The sequence below is a fragment of the Meriones unguiculatus genome, chromosome 7, assembly GCF_030254825.1.
Source record: "Meriones unguiculatus strain TT.TT164.6M chromosome 7, Bangor_MerUng_6.1, whole genome shotgun sequence".
NCBI classification, from domain to species: domain Eukaryota; kingdom Metazoa; phylum Chordata; class Mammalia; order Rodentia; family Muridae; genus Meriones; species Meriones unguiculatus.
In genome coordinates this window covers 59976990-59994970 of record NC_083355.1, presented here as the reverse complement: position 1 = coordinate 59994970, position 17981 = coordinate 59976990, and the positions used below count along the sequence as shown (strand labels likewise).

General features: G+C 46.7%; 1 pseudogene; it reads left to right on the top strand.

Annotated features, from left to right (window-relative positions):
* Positions 1-973: 973 nt before the first annotated feature.
* Positions 974-1662, top strand: LOC110559685 (ubiquitin-conjugating enzyme E2 variant 2-like; annotated as a pseudogene).
* The last annotated feature ends 16319 nt before the right edge of the window (positions 1663-17981 follow it).

The following is a 17981-nucleotide window of genomic DNA, read 5'->3' as shown; positions in this document are numbered from 1 at the left end:
TCTTCCAGAAGACCTGGGTTCAATTCCCAGCACTCACAGGGCAGCTCACAGCTGTCTGTCACTCTACTCTAAGGGGATCCAACCTCACCCAGATATACATGCACACAAAACACCAATGCACATGAAATGTAAATAAATAATGAAAGGCCAGGCTAGAGAGACTGCCACCAAGGCTGACAGTCCGAGTTCAGTTCCAGGAATCCATAGCAAGGAAGGAGAGAAATGACTATCGGAAGCCCTACACACACAACACACACACACAAATAAAGCTAATAAAACCTTTTGTTGTAGTAATTTTTTTTAAGTGTTGGGCTATATAGTGGCTATTATTAGACCTAAGATTACCATGGCGGTGTCAATAAGACACAGACACCTGTTAAATTTAGAGTTGCCCTATTTACCTTGGGTTGGGCAGATATTCCTGCCTCGCTGTCTAGATCCATCTCCCAGCCCCATCCAATGCCATCCTATCTTTCACCCATAATCTTATAAATACTTGCTTTTATTCTTTATCTGGGCCTTTTCATGCCATTATTGGAGTCCTTCCCCCTGACCCCACATGTTTCTTCTCCAGCTAACCCATCGTGGTACTGTCCTCCTTCCTCTCTTCCTGTCTGTCCCATGATTCTTATGATTCTCAAAAGCCCAGGAACCTAGCCACGCCCATCCCATTCTGCCCTGCCCAGGTATAGGACATTTAATGAACCAATCAGGTATAATGTTTTAGGCAGGTCTACACAAACAACAACGGGTGTATCCAGTGGGCAGTTACAGACCTTGAGTGCCAGTAATTAGCATTAGACCAACCTCCAACAACTTTTCCATTATAAAAAAGGACAGACATCGTCCTACTAGGTCATTTTACAGAAGCGATAGGGCAGCAGGGACTTTCCCCTCGGGTCGCCTGGCCCAGCTTAACCCTCGTGTCTTACGGATGGCCTAACAAATCCCGGGCAATGACTCCCGAATGCACAGAGTGGTTCTCTACTCGTGCTTTTATTTAGTTCCGCATATCTTTATAAAACAAGGTTTGAGGTCCGGTAGCCGGAGAAGATGGCGGTTTCCACAGGAGTTAAAGTTCCTCGTAATTTTCGCTTGTTGGAAGAACTTGAAGAAGGACAGAAAGGAGTAGGTGATGGTACGGTTAGCTGGGGCCTTGAAGCTGATGAAGCATGACACAAGATGGCCAGGCATGGTTATTGGGCCCCCAAGGACAAACTATGAAACAGGTTATATAGCTTGAAAGTAGAATGTGGATCCAGACACCCAGAAGCTCCTGCATCAGGCAGATTTCTAACAAAAATTAATATGAATGGAGTCAACAGTTCCAGTGGAATGGTGGATGCACGCAGCATTCCAGTATTAGCAAAATGGCAAAACTCCCAGAGCGTTAAAGCTGTACTTCAAGAGCTAAGACGTCTAATGATGTCCAAAGAAACTATGAAGCTTCCACAGCCACCAGAAGGACAGACATGCAACAACTAATAGTGGATCTCAAATTGTCTTAAATCAACAGCCTTCTACTCAGGGTACTGTCTTGAGTAAGTATCACCGTGCAAAATAGCCACACAGTAAGCAAAAGAACTTCAGCTGGTAAGATGGCCTGCACAGCTGTAGGGGTGTAGTTCCTGTGTGTGCCCATTCTGTTTTCAGGTAACCAGAGGCGCGGCACCCTTCTCCTTTCTCTACGCTCTTTCTCTGCCTTAAACATGAACCCCAACTATTCAAACTAAATTCAGGTTTTCAAGACAGAAGCATGGCAAAGGAGTGTCAGATGGCCGCGGACACCTCTGTCATTCCAAAAGGCCAGGTCTCAAGGAGGAAGACCAGAAATGGCGTGCTTTATCCGTCGCACCTAGAGCCGCAGTTGGACTTGTTTAAAGTAGCAGATACAATGGACAGTTACAAACTGTGTCCCTTCTTGAAGCGGCGTGGGTGCTGACTGCTACTAGTATCAAAAACAGGTTCAGGGTTGCTTTGATACCTGTGATTATAATAAAAGGATGTTTGGGGGTATTGATGAGTTTCTGTTGAAAGCTGTTCCCGTTTAGTGCATGTAACAGACATGATAATTTGTTTACAGTCTTTGTGTAATAAAACATGCTTAGAAGTTTTAGGTGAAGTCAATGAAAAAGAAATAGGTGTATGGATATGTGATTTAGAGATTAAAATTAGTCTTAAAATGTAAATAAAATATGAAATGTGTTCTCAAAAACAAAAAACAAACAACAAAAACAGGATTTGAGCCAGGCAGTGCTGGCACATGCCTTTAATCCCAGCATTTGAGAGGCAGAAGCAGGAGGATCTCTGTGTGTTCAAGGCCAGCCTGGTCTACAAAGTGAGTCCAAGACAGCCAGGGCTGCACAAACCCTGTCTCAAAAAAAAAAAAAAGCCATTTTCCCCAAACGTTACTCTAAATACATGTCTTATGGATAGATGTTAGTATGAGTCAGATACACCCTATGGAAGAAAGCCATTTCTTAAAAGGAATTTTACTAAACATGCATATGTCTGTGCATGTCACATATGCCAGGTGGGTGCATGGGTACCCACAGAGGCCAGAGGAAATGGTTGTGAGCTACGCAGTATGGGTGCTGGGATCTGAACTCAGGTCCTTTTGAAGAATAGTACATGCTCTTAACTAATGAGCTGTTTCCCCAGCCCAAAGTCATTTTTGTAGAGGATGGGAATAATTCTAACAGAAGGAAAAGGGCACATTTGCCTGGATGAAGCCATTGCCCAAGGAGTCGTCAGTATCCAATGTGCAAAACCAGAAATGCCTGTGGCCTTCCTTGCCACATGAAAACATTGACAATCCTCCTTACAGCCTACTTTCAATTGTTAACTCGGGTGCCAAACAGACACTTAAAATAGGACTCCACTGACAAGGGGTAGGAGGGCCTCCAGCAGAATGAATTCAACCTTAGAAGAACAAACTGGCCTTGATGTCACTCCTCCGCAGAGTCCAGACAGCTGCCTCCTGAGAGAAAGACAAGCCGTGGTATATCATATGCTACTAAGCCCTTATCAGTCCAAATTAAAGCTAATCATGCTCTTATCACCAGTCCCCAGCCCCTCCTTTTAAAGACACGGTCTCACTCTGTCCCTGGCTGGCCTGAGACACTCTGTGGACCAGAACAACCTTCAGTTCAGAGACCCACTGCCTCTGCCTCCCGAGTCGGGACTAGAGGCAGGGCCACGTGCCCAGCACCAATCCCATCCTTAGACAGGCTCCAAGCAGTGGCTCTGCTCCCAGAGCTCCAACAGTAAAGGGATCCTGAGTTCTGAGAAGGAGCCTCCGCACATTCCTTCCTCCTGTCCACCCTCCTCCTACCCCAAGACAATTCAGACTCACCAAAGAGGTAGGGCTCTGTCGTTGGCTCATAGAAATGGTTCTGTGTGACTCCAAAAGAGACGATCCCTGAGAAGCATTTGGCCCAAACCTGCCCCCAAAAGAATAACCGAAAGGCGCTGGCTTAGCAGTTAAGCCCACTTCCAGGGGACCTGGGTTCAAATTCCAGCACCATATGGTGGCTAACAACCATCTGTAACTCCACGTCCAGGGGATTTGACACTGCACCTGGCCTCTGAGGACACCAGGTGCAGGCACATGCAGGCAAAACGGCCATACTCATGCCACAGAAATAAATAAATCTTTTTAAATCATGAAGTCCCTATTCGCCCCTCTCCCACCACCCAAGATCTACCGGCTGGCACTGTGCTAAAAGAGCAGAAAGAACTTTTAGCAAAACCCCTGTGCACAATGAACCTCGATTAAATGGCCGGAGAAGGCTGACAGCAATGGCTTCAGGGGCCTGTAGAGAGAGAGGGTGTGTCCTCACTTGACTAGGTCAACGCTGAGTAGTAACTGGCAGGTGTGACTTCACTTGACCTGAGAAGTAAAAACCTACTTTGCCTTCCTAAATTGGTGGCAGACTTGCTTCTCCTCTCAAATCTAGTTGAGGACAGCTCTGGACAAGAAGCGACCATCAGGGCTGCTTCGGCCGCACATACGCTAAAACTGGAACTAGCCAGAGAACGCAGTGTGGCCTCTACTGAAGACTGGCGCGCAAACTCATGAAATGGTTCTTATTTCTTTCCCGATGCTGTGTGTGAAAGTCTAGAACAGAGCCTAACAGCCAACAGGGGCCGCGTGTCAACTGCCACCGCCCATGACAGCCGGCTGGACGCGGAGGTGTCCGGCCACCCAGCAGGTGTGCCCTGGCCTTGCGGCCGGAATGCCAGAGCGGGGCCTGCTGCAGCTCTTGCCTCCAGGAAACCGCATCGCCGACCAGCCGGTCCGCCATCAAACTGCTCTCAAATAGATGGTGATCTCATCAGGTGCCTTGGATGGTTACACCTCCGAAGTTTCTAAATATAAAATGATGCACTCGATTCATCCCAGCGTGAACGTGCAAGCACGCTCAGGCCTGAGTCAGTGGTTCCCCCCACTCTCACGGCCTTGCTGCAACTGTCCATCGTGAAAATTCTCAGATCTCTAAGAGTGCTGAGCCAGGTGTGGTGGTTCGCACCTGGGGGGCAGAGGGAAGACCCCTGAGTCTCGCTGGCCTCCTGTTACCATCGTGAGAGAATGTCTCCGGGGAGGATGAGAACATCAGGGCCACTCCAGCTCCTCCAGCCTTCGAGCCCACACCTACATATATGTACACAAGACGCTGGTTAAAAACCAAATAGGACCCAAAGAAATGCTCTGCAGGTTAGGCCCCTGCTCTGAAAAACCCGAAGACTTGAATCCAATCCTTGGAGCTCTTATAAAGATGAAGTCGAGAACCAACTCCACAAAATTGTCAACTGACCTCTACATATGCACTAAAGCTCACACATATACACTGCACACGCACATACTCATGATGAAAAATGACCACATTAATAAATAAGCCCAGGTCCAAAAAGAAGAAAAAAACAAAATGACACTTCGCCTTTAAGTGTCATGTCTCATGTGTCACTTCTGAAATTCAGCCTCCCCTCTTTGGAGCTAGGCCTGTGTCTTCCTGTTAATTTGTACTTATTTCATTGGAGGCCATATGTGAATGAAGGCCCCAGAAATTTGATAACATCATCATCAGTTGCTTTTTTAAGTAAACCTCATACAATCATGCTGGATTCAAACTCAGGGTCCTCTCGTCTCCATCTCGAGTCACCATTTTTTTAAAGAAATATTTACAGAAATGCAGAAGACAGCTTTGCTGAACACAGCTCTACCCAGCTCTTACCTTGGACTAATAAGTACATCCAATAATAAGTGTCTCCTTATATGGACAGTGACAGGAGCTGGTACACGAGAGAGCACTCCATTTCCAACACACCCACTTCTCAGTGACGGGCTGTCTAGGAAACAAGACATGGAGGGACTCTTTTAACGTAAAGAAAGATGGCCTGGCCTACAGAGCAAGTTCCAGGACAGCCAGGACTACACAGAAAGACCCTGTCTCAGGAAAAAAAAAAAAAAAGTAAAGAAAAGAAAGAAAGCTGGAAAGATAGCTCAGTGGTGAAGATCACTGGCTGCTCTTCCAGGGAACCTGAGTTCAATTCCCAGCACCTGCAAAATGGCTTGCAACCACCTACAACTAACTCCTCTCCTAGGGGAGCCAATGCCCTCTTCTAGCTCCTGTGGGCATCTGTGCGCGATTGTGCATGCAGGGAAAACACTCACATACCCAAAAGACAATCAAAATAATTTTAAAAAAGAAAAGAAGGAAGTCACCTGTAGAGATGTGACAGGGGTCACCACAATGGGTGACTTTCCTAGAAAGGAGATGGATGAGTGAGTGATTCTGAACTCTGGGATGCTTCTGAAAACAGGGAAGGCAACAGGCCCTGCTGGAGACCCAGAAATGCCAGGGGAGTGAGGCTTCCCAGGAGGGAAGGAAGAAATGTGGAGCCAGGTAATGAGGAAACAGCAGCAAACCCCACTTCCAAGATGCTCGTGGCTTTTTACTCAAGATGAGGATAAATTCTTAAGATGGAGCCAGAAGAGGGGCCGTAGGGGCGGAGCGATGCCAGCTGGAGTCATATCAGATAACCTGGAGGGTAGAACAGAGGTCAGGTGGGGACACCCAGCCCCAGCTCTCAGCACTCCTGAGGCAAGACTCCTTTGTGTAAGGAGATGTGAGCAGGCACCGAGCTGGGAGCCAGGAGAAGGCTTCAAGAGTAATCATGAGGAAGAGAAGGTGGTGAGAGGCCATAAACAGACAAGCTGGGAGGGAAGCCAGTTTAGCTGGATGGTCAGGGAACAAGGAGAATCTGCGTCCTGACAACATGGAACCACTAAATTAGACAACCCCCAAAGCAACACATGGATCGACAGGACGGTCACCTGGAGGCTGGCTATACAGCATAAATCTCCGCACCATTTTCTAAAGATTAAGGGACTGCTGGGCATGGTGGTACACACCTTTAATCCCAGTGCTCCAGAGGCTGAGGAAGGTGGATCTCTGTGAGTCTGAGGCTACTCTGGTCTACAAAACAAGTCCAGGACAGCAAGAGTTACACAGAGAAACCCTGTCTCAAAAGAACCCAAAAAACAAAAAAACAAAAAGAAACAAACAAAAAATAAAAATAAAAAATAAGGGACTGGCTCGGCAATGAAGAGTTCAGTCCCTAGCACCCATATCAAGCAGCTCGTAACTGCCTGTAACTCTAGCTCCAGAGGATCTGACCCCTCTTCCGAACTCCATGGTCACTGGACTCATGTGTATACATCGCCCTACACACATAATTAAAAATAACAACTTTTTAAAAAGACAATTAGAAAATATTTGTAAGACATGGTGGTACACGCCTTTAATCCCAGCGCTCAGGAGGCAGAGGCAGGTGGATTTCTGTGAATTCAAAGCCAGTCCTGTCTACACAGAGAGTTCCAGATCATTCAGGGCTTATATAGATATACCTTGTCTCAAGAAAGTTTTAAAATTTCATGAGCATGTGTGTGTGTGTGTGTGACAAGTTGGGGGCCTGTGCCTTGGCGCTCCTGTGAAGGTTGGAGACCTTTCTGGCATTGGTTCTCTCATTTCACCTTCACGTGGATTCTTGGGGTCAGACTCAGGTAGTCAGGCTTGTATCAAGCAGCAGGCACCTTTACTCAGTGAGCCATCTTGTTTTTCTTTCTATTTTTCTTAGATTTATTATTTTATGAGTGTAAGTATAAACCTATTCCAACTGTGTATTTTGCCTGTGTGTGTGTGTGTATATGTATGTATATGCTTCATGTTTATGTGATACCCAGGAACACTGAGGCCAGAAGAGGGCATTGGATCCCCTAGAACTGGAGTTACAGTTCTGAGGTGTCAGTTGGGTGCTAGGAACCAAGCCTGGGTCCTCTGAAAGAAAAGCCAGTGCAGTTAACCTCCAAGTCATCTCTGTGGTCTTCCAATGAGCACTCCTTCAACCCCAGGACTCAGAGGCAGGGGCAGGCAAATCTCTATGAGTTCAAGGCCAGCCTAGTCTACAAAGTGAGTCTAAGACAGCCAAGACTACATAAAGAAACCCTGTATCAAACAAACAAACAAACAAAAAAAGAATTGTTTAGGAGCTATTAAGTCACTTAAGTCACACAAATAGAATTTAGCTAAGGGAACTCTGCCTCCAAAACACCCCAAAGATAAGTAGTATGCTAACCAGGCCTGTTAGAGACAGGAAGTTTAGGGTGCTGGGATGTGTTTGCTCACCAGTACTGCCAGCCATTAAGCTCTATTCTCATGACAAGCAAGACCACCCTGCCTTACACCCATCCATCAGGCTCCATTCCTGTAACAAAAAATATGCAACCCTACCTTATAACCAGCCCTTAGGCCCAGGAGCATTTAAGGGAGCCTGACAGGTGCCGACTATCCTTAAGACCCGGCCCCATCTAAAGTCCCTCCCACCTGCCTCAGCCCTCTCCCCAGTTCTCTCCTTAAAAGCCAATTTGAAGGCTAGAGAGCTGGCTCAGCAGTTAAGCGTGCTGGCTGTTCTTAGAGGACCTGAGTTGGGTTCCCACCACCCACGGTGGCTCACAACCTCCTGTAACTTCAGTTCCAGGGCAATCAGACACCCCCCATGGGTGCCAGGCATGCACCGGTACGCAGACATACATTCAGGCAAAACACTCACACATATAAACGATAAAATCATTTTGAAAAATATTTAAAAAAAAGCATACTTGTGCCAAGAGGGCAAAATGACCCCAGGAAACGATTCAAAACATAAGAACACTCCGCACTTAAAATAATTCTAGCAATATGTAACACCTGTGCTGTGTGAATGTCCCATCTGCCTAAAACAGCCAGACCAGCAGTTTCCTGTCTGCACTGAAACTGTTCACAGTGTGACCTGGGGCCAGGATTCAAGAGAAATTTTAAGATGACAGTGTTTGTGGGCTGCGTGGAGCTAACACGCACATGGGTTGGTAGGATGTATTCATGGCTGGCTCCTCTTGAAGCATTAGCCAGAGCTGGGTGTGCAGTAGACTGTAAGGCTTTCCCTCCACTGCAGCGACATAGTAACACAAATTCTAGGACCACAGGAGGAGGGGGTCTCTGGCCAGCCAAACTAGCTGAATAGTTGAGAGATCCCGACTCAGAAAATAAGGGAGAGGGGCCAGTGAGATGGTTCATAGGACAAGGGCACCTGCCACCACGGCGGAGCTGAGTTCACTGCCAGGACCACCTGGTGGGAAGAAGGACTGGATTCTCACAAGTTGTCCCCTGACCCTCCACCCCGTGCACTGTGGCACAGGTGCCTGCACGCGCACATGCAAACACACACCCAGGAGTCTGCCCAAGTCAACGAATTATATTCCCTCCTCCCAAAAAGCATAGTTACCAAAGAGTCTTAAGAAGATGAGAGATAAGCCAGGCATGGTGGTGCACATTTTTAGTCCCAGCCAGCACTCTGGGAGGCAGAGGCAGGCGGATCACTGTGAGTTTGAGGCCAGCCTGGTCTATAAAGTGAGTTCCAGGACAGCCAAAGTTACACAGAGAAACCCTGTCTCAAAAAAGAAAAAACAACAAAAAACAACAAAAAAGAGAAGATGAGCTATAAATTTGGGGCCAGCAAGGTGGTAAGGGTGCTTGCCTCCCAGCTCTGACCTGAGTTTGACCCCTGGCACCCACAGGGCAAAAGAGATAACTGATTGCATAAGTGTCCTCTGACTTGCTCACATGCACCACAGCACACGCAAACTCACACACATGCACACATACAAATAAACATGATAAAACATCTTACGTTAAGTCAGTGACTACAACAGTCACAAATGACCACAGCAAATCCACTCTGCCTGTCAAGTTTAATCAGATTGAAAAATGGTGAATGAAACCAGCGGCGGTGGCACAACCTCAAAGTTTAAAGTTATCGTTGATTGCATGCTGCGTTCAAGTCCAGCCTGGGCTCTGTGAGCCCTTACCTCAAAACAAAACAAACAAACAGCAACAACGAACTAGACCATTCCCTAGGCACGGGCTGCAGTTTAGCTTTGCTCCAGAAGGAGCAGAAGAGGAGCGTGGGCAGCTGCTCTCATCAGAGAGTCAGTCATCCGGGTGAGATTACTCACAGCTGAAAAACCAACCCCCAGCACTGCACTGTGCCTTCCATCACTGTGAAAGCAGGGAGCAGGGAGCAGAGCGTGTCCCCCGGCTCCCGGGAGGGCTGTTGGAGCTCTGGGCTGCTCTCGGCCGGCCTTCCAGCGGGGGCGGGGCGGGGGTGTGAACAGCTGCACATTTCCTACACGGTGTCAAGTGACTGGGAGCGGAGTTTCAGCCACTTGGGACGACTTACTCGCTCTCGGTCATCAGCTGCTCAGCGGCAACAATGAGGAGCTTTTGTTTGTGTTTCCGTGCGGGGTACAAGGGACAAAGAATAGCAAAACTCCGTCACTGCCGCACAGGCCCTCTTTTCTCCTTCAAAAGCGTCCTTACCCGTGTATACATGTTATAAAATCTTTTTTACTTAAAATTTTACTTAATAATGAACTCTTTCCAAAACAAGACAGAACAGCTGGTTGGGGGGTGATTATTGCTGCCATTGTCTTTTTTTTTTAAGCCCCTTTAAAAAAAACTTCGCATACAATATATTTTGATTATGATTCCCCTCCCCCAATTCCTTCCTGATCTTCCCTACCTACCCACTCAATTTTACGTTCTTCTTGTATTTGTATATTACATATGTATAAATATAAATTCTTAAATATGTAATAGTTTGTGTGTGCATTTGTGGCTAAAAATAGAACATATGCTTCAGTAGAGCTGTAAGCTATTTCTGAATAGTTGTCTATAAATTTCCTTTTCCTCTTCCCTATTAAAAGGGTTTCACGTGAATACTCCTGCTCATAAAATATTTTTAAATTACAGAAGTACACATAGCCAGTCTCTCCTCAGCACCCTCACTCGACCACCCTCTGTCATCACGCTGCCCCGAGAAAAAAGTTTAAAAGACACAAATCAAACACCACCAGGAAGCTTTTGAACAGATGGCAGATTCCCAAACAAAAAGTCAGGAGTCACCAAGCATGCCCGAACCCCAAGGTGGACACAGTGTCTGAATATAGATGAGGGCGGCTCCCGGGAGATGAAACGGGAGCTGGTAATCTCTGGGACTGCTTCTCCCTGCCCTTGCCGCTTCGTAGCTGCTGTCCCCCGAACAGCTCTAGTCTCCCCAGCCACGAGTAGGTACCATCACAGAGCTGTGAAATGACAAGTGTGCAAGACAGCAGGAGGTCACCCTGGGGGACTCCAGCGACTGTTAGCTCTCTGTCCTTCCCAGTGCGCTCTCGTGCATCAGAGGCGCATGCTGATCCGTTCCTGAAGAAGCTCCATTTCTGCGTGTTCGCAGGGTGATGTTCCATACACAGCCTGCTAGAAAGGGTGAAAGCAGTGTGCTGTGTTCCCACCACGATGCTCGGAGCACGGCAGGACACAACTAGGGGGATAAATTTAACCAGAGGAATAGGAGCAAAAGATCGATGATGCCTGTGGGATTTCTGTTCAGAAAAGACTGCTTGAATTCAGAAATCCTGTTAGTTGGGCTATGCTACCCCTGGAAGCCTGCACAGCTAAGTGACGAATTCAGCACGATGAGCAGCTGAGGGTGCTCCCTTCCTCAGGAGACTGCACTCTTTAAAAACTAGACTGTTGCCGGGCATGGCAACACACATCGTTAGTTCTAACACTTGGGAGGCAGAAGTAGTCAGATTTATGGGTTCAAGGCCAGCCTGGTCTACAGCGTGAGGTCCAGGGCAGTCAGGGCTACACAGGTCTCGAAGAAACAAAAACAAACAAAGGAATGAATAAATTAAATAAACAAATAAATAAAGACTAGGTTTTGCTTTTTAAGGCAGGGTCTCTCTATGCAGCTCTGGCTGTCTCAGAAGCTATGCTGACTAGACCCGATTCTTACTTGAAGAGATCCCAGCACTCAGAAGGCAGAGGCAGGTGGAGGTCAAGGCCAGCCCTGGCTACAGAGTGAGACCTTGCTTTAAAAATAAATAGATAGGTAGGTAGGTAGGTAGATTGATAGATACACAGATAAATTGAAAGATAGATAGATAGATAGATAGATAGATAGATAGATAGATAGATAGACAGATAGATCTGCCATGTGCTTTTGCTACCCACCACCCCCCTTCCCAAGCCCTGTCTCCACTTCCCACAGGGAGGCCATGCTCTCACTTTAATATGGGTGCTGGATCCCAACTCTCAGGTCTTTGTACTTGACCATCTCTCTAGCCCTTTTCTGTTGGAGCCAGGGTCTCACTCTCTGGTCCAGACTGACTTCAAGGGCACTGATAGCCAATACTGGCTTTGAACTTCTGATGGGCTTGCTTTCTAATTCTCTGGGAATCATTGGTTTAATGTTAACATACCCCAAATATATTCTATGTAGTCCGGTAGGCAAGCTCCTAGAGGAAGGCTAGAGTTTCACTGAGCACTAAAGCAGTAATCTAAAAGAGAAGTCCGAGGCACTCTTCCACAGTGTAGAAGAAGCCAAGCCCGCCCTCTAGTGGTTACCTCAGCAAAGCAAACACTCACTAAGCTTTGCAGACTCAAGAAAACATTTGAAATTCAGGGAAATCACAACTGTTTTTTGCAATTTCCCTAATCAACTGGTCTTCTTCTGCAAGAATATTCTATAAAAAGTAGAGAAATTATTTTTTAGTGCTCAATCCATTATCTAGTCAGAAGTGTGTTTGTATGTGTGTGTATGTGTGGTCTTTTAGTAAAGGTTTTCTCTGTGTAGCCCTGGCTTTCCTGGAACTCATTTTGTAGACCAGGCTGGCCTCAAACTCAGAGATTTGCCTGCCTCTGCCTCCTGGGTGCTACACAAGAAACTCTGAGTAAAGAGAGAGAGAAGAAAGAAAAAGAAAAAGAAAGAAAGGAGGGAAGGAAGGAAAGGAGGGAGGGAGGAAACAGAGAGGACTTCCCCAGCACTATGGACTGTGATGGATTGGGTCTGTGCTGTCAGGCTGAAGTTTACAGCCTGAATGGTATTTTCATCCTGTCAGTTGTGTTAAGGTCTGGGGCCCCTGTTACAATGTTTAGTTCAGGCTCAAACTGCCAGTCCCAGCTGCCTCAATCTTCTGAGTGCTGGCATTTTTTACTTTTTTTTTTTTTTCTTTTTCGAAACATGGTTTCTCTGTGTAGTCTTGGCTGTCCTAGACTTGCTTTGTAGACCAGGCTGGCTTTGAACTCACAGTGATCCTCCTGCCTCTGCCTTCTAGAGTTCTGGGATTACAGGCGTGTGCCACCATGCCCAGCTCTATTTTTTTTTTATATGAATGTCAATGGGTGTTTTTGCCTGCATGTACCCCATGTGTGCAATGCTTTTATAGGACAGAAGAAGGTGTCAGATCCCCTGGGGCTGAAGTTAGAGATGGTTGTGAGCCACCGTGTGGGTGCTGGGACTTGAAACCCAGTCCTAACTGCAGAGCCATCTCTCCAGCTTGATTTTACATGTTGAAAATGGAAAATTTTCCTCTCAGGTGTAGGAGCACAGGCCTGTAATTCCAGCAACACAGGAGGTTGAGACAGGAAAATCAAAAGCTCAAGTCTTTCAGAATGTATCGTATACTTTTTTCTTTTTCAGTTAAAAAAAAAGTTTAAGGGCTGGAGAGATGGCTCAAAGGTTAAGAGCTCTGGTTGCTCTTCCAGAGGTCCTGAGTTCAATTCCCAGCAACCACATGGTGGCTCACACCATCTATAATGAGATCTGGTGCCCTCTTCTGGTGTGCAGGTGTACATGCAGGCAGAACACTGTATACATAATAAATAAATCTAAAAAATAAAAATAAAATATTTTAAAAAAGCTTAAGGCATATGTGGGCAATTTAACAAGACCTTGTCTCAAGATGAAATGTCAAAGGAGTACTAGGGGTGGAGGGGTCAGTGGTAGGAAGCCTGTTTACATTTTGTTCATAAGGCCCTGGGATCAATCCCTAGCATCACAGAAAAGATCCACGTTTTATTGAAGAACGCACAGCATCTTTGTGTTAGCTTTTCAATGAATCTATGATTATTTCAAAGTCAGTGAAGTGGCTTAGGCTGAACACAGTGATACACAGATTTAATCTTCCCCATGTGGGAGGTGAAGGCTGGAGAGGCAGAAGTTCAGGATCATCCTGAGGTACACAGTGAGTGTGAATGAGGCTATCCTGGGCTACATGAGACCATGTCTCAAAAAAAAAAAAATTAAAACAAGAGAAGCAGGTGTGATGGCCCAAGCTTACTGTCGCAACACAGTGAGCTGAAGCAGGAGGATAAATGGGAGGTTTAGGCTAACCTGAGCTGCAAACAATGAGTTCTGGGTCAGCCTGGACTACAAAGTTGTCTCAAAAAACAAACTAACGAAAACAAAACAGAAGCTGGGTGGTCATGCACACCTCTAATCTCTGAGTTTGAGGCCAGCCTGGTCTACGGAGCAAATTTCAGGACAGCCAGGGCTACACAGAGAAACCTGCCTCTAAATAAATAAATATTTTTAAAAGGCTAAGAGAGGTGGTTCAGTGAATAAAAATGTTTGATGTTTAAGCCTGACGACCTGAAACACAAACATAAAAAGCCCTTGGCCGTGGTGCCTATCTGTAATCCCAGTACTTACACAGCAAGAGGACAGGCAGAGACATTGCTGGCCAGAAGCCCGACGACCTGCTGGCCTTCGGAACACAGCGCAGAAGCAGACGCTAGCGACCACCTCAAAACGAGGAGGAAGGAAAGAACCAACTAACTCCCCCAAACTCCCATCAGGCCTCCAGGGGACCCTACAGCACTCCCTCTGATCACTTAACTAATTAAAAACTGCATGGCCGGGTACAGGTACACACACCTTCAATCCCAGCACTTAGGAGATAGAGCTAGGTAGCTCTCTTTGAGGTGGAGAGACAGAGCTAGGTAGCTCTCTTTGAGGTGGAGAGAGAGCCAGGTAGCTCTCTTTGAGGTTCAGACAAGCCTGAGCTACATGAGTTTCAGGTCAACACCGTCTACAGAGTGAGATCCTATCTCCAAAACAAAACAAAACAAAACAAAACATTTTTTTTGTTTTGAGACAGGGTTTCTCTGTGTAGCCTTGGCTATCCTGGACTCTCTTTATAGACCAGCCTGGCCTCAAACTAACAACGATCTGCCTGCCTCTGCCTCCCTGAGTGCTGGGATCACAGGTGTGCGCCACCACACCAGGCTCAAATAACTTAATACAGTAAAGTCCACTTAGCCTCCACAGCAGAGGCAGTCGGATCTCTGTGAGTTAGAGGTCAGCCTCATCTAGGAGTCTAGAACAGTCAAGGCTACACAGAGAAACCCTGTCTTGGAGGGAAAAAAAAATTCCACAGCCTCCATTCTGGCTTCTGCTGAGAATTCAGAAACTGACTGACAGTGGTTTCTATGGCCCAACACTGCTGAACTGCTTTCTGATCCTAGAAGAAGGGATGAGGTTGCTTGTACTCAGAAAGAAAGGAGAGAAATTCGAAAGGCAATGAAAGCAGCACCGCCTGTAAACACGAGCCCTCAGTGTGCCTCTCCACACATCGGCTTCTGAATCCTGCAGAACAAAACACTCTGACCTATGTCCGCTCCCCATTTCAGCGTCTGCCTTATCTTGAAGCCACACTTAAAACAGAGAGGCCCTGGTTGGAACCGGGATCTGGCTTTTGTGGTGGGTTGAGTAAGAATGCCCCCTTTCCTGTAGACTTCTGTATTTGAATGCTTCGTCACTAGGGAGTGAAACTCTTTGAAAGGACCCCAATGATTAGGAGGTGTGGCCTTGTTGGAGGAAGTGTGTCAGAGGAGGGGGGAGGGGGTAGGTTTGAGGTGTCAAAAACCCCATGTCAGGCCTAGTCTCTGCCTCTCTCTTGAGAGACAGCTCAGGGTGTGGCTCTTAACAACTTCTACACCATTCCTGCCTGCCTGTGTGCGCCCCACCATAATAATAACGGACTAAGCCCCTGAAACCGTGAGCAAGCCCCAATTAAATCCTTTCTTTATGAGTTGCCTTGGTCGTGGTGTCTTTTCACAGCAATAGAACAATGACTGAGAAGATTTTTCTCTTTCTTTCTTCTCCCCCGCCCCCACATTGTGGGCCAATGGAGCGGCACTGCGGAACTATTGAGCTTATGGAATACAGTTTGAAAGCCATGATCATAGCGGGACCTGCTGGTACAGGCTTGAATGCCAGCTATTTGGGAGGCTGAGGCGGGCAGTCCAGAGTTCAAGGTCTGCTTAGACCACAGAGCACATTTTTGACAAGCCTTGGTCCTTAGACTTTATCTCAAAGAACAAAGACCAAGAAGCATGAGCTACGGGTGCAGTTAAACTGTCTATTTTAGAAAGGAAGAAAAAGCTGTGTCCCAGAGGTGGTAAGTCTCCGGCTGGGAGTGTGGAGTTCCAAAGCCTTGGCTCCTGCCTTTGCGTCCTGTTTCTTCCCTTTTAACACAGAATCCTGAGCAGGTCCTCGTACGTCCACCAGACAGGAGCCTACCAGTGAGCCACACCCCAGCCTCCTTCTACTCCTGTGAAGATGTATCTGTTCTCTGGCCTGTCCCTTTGGGGCTGGCTGTAGTTTATGAAACAGTTTCATAAACGAATTTGTAATTGGATGTTTATGGACAAGCCTCACTTAGTAAATTGCTTCAATCAAGGTGTGTCTGTCAAAGTCCCAAAAGGAAACAGATGGCACTCGAGTAGCAGAACTCAAAGGGAGGGCCAATGAAGACACTTTCACAAGAGCGAGAGGCTTTTACTTCCAGGGGCTGGAGCCGTGGCGAGGCACCCGCCAGCCCTACTTGAGCTTTCAGGGTTGAAGCTGGGCAATAACTCCACCCAATCTGATCTGCATGGAAAAGTTATTTGGTTGGAGTCTAAGGGAAGGCAGACATTGAACTACTGTACACAGGGCAATGGCTCTGAGGAGCAAGATGAGGATTGCAGAGCAGCTGCTAGGCAAATGGAAGATCATGTTATCCCATAATGGAAGGTTATGTTATCCCAGTTAGGTTTCTATTGCTGTGGTAAACAGCACAATCAAAAGCATCTTGGAAGAAGAGGGCTTTTTTGTTTTTGTTTTTTGAGACAGGGTTTCTCTGTGTAGCCTTGGCTGTCCTAAACTAACTTTGTAGACCAGGCTGGCCTCGAACTCACAGTGATCTGCCTGCCTCTGCCTTCTAGAGTTCTGGGATTACAGGCATGCACCACAGTGCCTGGCTAGAAGGGGGCTTTTATTTGGCTTACACTTCCACATCACAATACATCATCAAAGAAGAAGCACGAGCCCAGGCAGGAGCTGAAGCAGAGGCCTTGAAGGAAAGAAGCTTACTGGCTTGCTCCCTGTGGCTCCCTCAGCCTGCTTTCTTATAGCACCTAGAACCATCTTCCTAAGGGTGGCACTGCTCACGAAGTCCTTCCACGGTGTTGTAACCTGCTTACACTCTACAGCCCCTCTGTTGAGACCTACTTCAGTTCTTAGCATAGCTGTGGCTCCTCTGTCAACACCTGCTGTAGCCTTTAGCATATCAGAGGCCATTTTGCTTCCAAGTCTCCATTTTGATTATGTTTCATTTTTCAGACTTTATATGCTTTGATATCTGAACACTCCCAACTGCAGAACCAATCAAATTAATGGTCAGTTAGAAACGCTTTGTCTAGCTAGCCAAAATGATGTAATGTTTCTTCCTACACCTGGATACTTGGTTGTGTTTTTGTTACCTAGTTGCCATTTGTTTCCTACACCTGCTTACAGTTTTGTTACCTGGTTGCTACCTGGTTACGGTGTTTTTGAATAAAAAACTTGCTTTAGGAGCAGACCATTGTCACAGTCTGGCTCCTGAGTCCAGATTACTGCCTTGACTGGTTTCTATTTAGCTGTCAATGACCCACTATTGATTTGACTCTGGGGTCTGAGTGGTCAGTGCGTGACTATTCCTGAACCCGTAACACACATCAATCACAATCAAGAAAATGGCCTCCCTTCCAGGCTCGTCTACAGGCTGATCTGATGGGGAGGCATTTTCTCAAGCAAGGTTCCTATTAATCCCAAAGAGGGGAGGAGAAAGACCACTGAGCAAATCAGCACAATTAAAGCACGCTCTCACTATGTGTGTATGCAGGCTGCCTCAGCCTGAGGTGGGATTCAGGAGGTTAGCATTGGACGTGAGGAAGACAAGGCTTTCATAGCTCAGGAGTAGGGGGATTTGGTGGGCAAAATAGGTGGGACTACAGCAGCATAGCAAGTTAATTCCTCCTGAAGCAGAGACACCATTGCAAGGTGGGCAAAACAAGGGACTCACAGGAGGTCATAATCTTTGAACAAAGATAAGGTTGCTAGCGCAGTTAGGTCCACTGGAAACATCATGAAGCCAGCACAGCTGCTTGACACAGGTCCAACAAAGATGATTGGATTGCTGCAATCCCTGTCTCCTATCTGTCTCTGTCCCTGTGTTTTGCATTATTAGGGACTTTTTGCATTATGCTTCAATTTATGTCTTTTCCTAAGACAAATTA